The following is a 2,576-nucleotide window of genomic DNA, read 5'->3' as shown; positions in this document are numbered from 1 at the left end:
CCCCCCCTCCCCCGGCGGCCTGCAGACGGCCCGGCCCCGCGATCCGGGATTCACGGCGCAAACCCGCGTTTGAATATTCATCGTGCGCACGCAGCGTTTTCCAGAGAACACAAAGATCTCGCACCACAATCGTCTTGCTCCAGCTTTAACATCTGAGCTGTCACTTCTTTCACGGATCTGGTGAGAAAGGAAAGGCTTTTTTTCTTTAACTCTTTTTCCCTTGAACGCAATTACCACCTCATTCACGGCTCTTTGTGGCCACCTCATCTCGGGATTACGCCAGTGACATGACCACAAAGCGGCGTGACTGACGTAGCTGACAGCTCTGCGGTGACACGGCGGCCGCAGTGAGAGGCAGCCTTTGTGGAACGGGTCCCACGGCCGCCCGCCTCGCAGGGAAGCCGGGCAGGACGGCGCAGCCGAGAACCGCCCCGGGCCCGTCCCCACCCGCGGGGGCGCTTGCTTTTAACTCGCGAGCCCTGCGCGCTGCACCGAGGAGCAAGGATGCCGGGGCACACCTACCTGGTTCCCCCATTGTGGGCCAACATAAAACACCTGCACCCCCATTTGATGTGTCACGTACAGTAAAGCAGCCAGGTCTGAGGACTGTGTCCCACAGTGGGGGCCCTAGTCGGCCTTCCCCAGGCCCTCCCCAGACCGCCCCAGCCTGGTACCAGTGCAAGCCCTGTGCAGGCACAGCACGTGCAGACAGGCCAAGTGCAGGCACAGCACGTGCTGGCAGCAGATCCACTCAATTGTGCATGCACCGGGCGCCATGAAGACCCCACACTTTTGATTCCAGCTTAGCACACGGGAACTTACCCTGGGATCAGCCATTCAGACGGCTTCACTAGCTTCTGGTGTGTTGGGCTGGTTATATTCTCTGACTTTTGGTCTCTCCCCCACCTTTTCAGACCACAGAAATAATACGTATTATTCAAAAATCAAACGTGACAGAAAGACGTAACATGAACAACAGACATCCTGCCATCCGCCTTCTCAAAGGCACCCTGCTTTCTCCGCCTGCAGATGTTCCCTGACGTGTTCTCGGTGCACCTGCATCCAATATGAGTACTTTTCCTTACAGAAAAGTATCACACTTTACATACTGTTTACATCTTTTTTATTCTATTCTCTTGGTCATCTTTGCATGATTCACATATTTTAGTAACTGATCTTTAATCAGTTTTAGGGGTAGCCTCAGGCTTAGGCTCTGGAAGGGAACTGGCCCACCACCCTCCTTAGCACCCTAGAAAACAATGGCTTTCTTCATGGTCTAAAGATTTAAATAACTGGAAACATTTAAAACCTCTTAAGTGGCTTAAGATTGCTATTAAACTAACAGAAAGAGGGAAAGACAAACATTTGTCTGCAATACAGCAACCAGCAGCCACACCACTGAAGGTATCCTAGCAAGGGCGGGTGCTGGACAGCAGTCCTGAGCTAAAAACGACCAGAGAAACCTGTCCAGATCTCTTTCTCACAGAGGACCTCCCGGGTGACCGGCCCAGAAGGCAGCTAAACCGCTTCGCTTGCTGAGCCTGCGTTTCCTCACGGTGTACACCAAATTAGAACACACTTCATGTGCAAAGCTAACATTCCTGCGTGAAGCTACCTGGTTAATTCTGAGAACTCACATGCTGCGCTGGTGAGAGAAAACTTTAGTTTTGCTTCTGATTGGAAATGAATAACTGAAATTGTTCTCTCATATTTTCTTCTGGGACTCTTAGTTTTATTTCTAACATGTGATTCACCTGGAAGCTATTTTGGGCATCTCTTTCTCACTGAAATGTTGCCATTTACCATCTGCTAAATTTCTGTGTGTATCTGAGTCTTTCTGGATTCCATTCTGTTTCACTGATCTTTTCATAAGCCAGTCTCACTCAGGCTGCTTTAGTTACTGTTAGGATTGGATGTGGCCCCACGAGTTTCCAATGAGAGAAGACCTGGGATTCCAGCAGGCAGAGGCTGACATACAGGCTTAGTTGTTGCTATGTTTCTTCCTAATAGCTTCCCTCCTGCATTAAACCCAACCACCAAACATGGCAGAAATGGACCACCAGCAGAAGGTGACACATGTGAGTCCTGAGGACTGGTCCCTTCCAGAGAGAAAGCCCAGGAACAGGAGGCTCCCACCATCTCTCAGAGGGAGCACTCATTTCCTCACCTTGATGTCGGCACCAGGAGGCTAACAGTGACATCCTGTGTGGTGTGCCCGGGAGAACCAGACGCCATCAGTCTCCCTCTGCAGCACATCCTGTTGGCTGTCCTGTTGGCACTGCCATGCCAACCTAAGAACCACTTTTCTACTTGAATCAACACCTTGTAGGTATCAATACTGGAAAGGCATTAAATGTAGAAATTGGTTTAGAGAGAACTGACAGCTTCCGTTATTGTTATCTTCTACTTTAACACAAAATACGCATTCCTGAGAAGCTTCACATTCCCAGGGTAAAATCGGGCTAATGGGTAGAGTTAGGGGCTGACTACTCAAAATCTATGCAACTTTGTAACTAACACCAAGAACTGGGCCAGACCAGTAGCTCATGCCTGTAATCCCAGCGCTTTGGGAGGCC

The sequence above is a fragment of the Mandrillus leucophaeus genome, unplaced genomic scaffold, assembly GCF_000951045.1.
Source record: "Mandrillus leucophaeus isolate KB7577 unplaced genomic scaffold, Mleu.le_1.0 Scaffold286, whole genome shotgun sequence".
Classification (NCBI taxonomy): Eukaryota; Metazoa; Chordata; class Mammalia; order Primates; family Cercopithecidae; genus Mandrillus; species Mandrillus leucophaeus.
The sequence above is the reverse complement of the archived record's forward strand: the minus strand, read 5'-3'. Positions refer to the sequence as shown.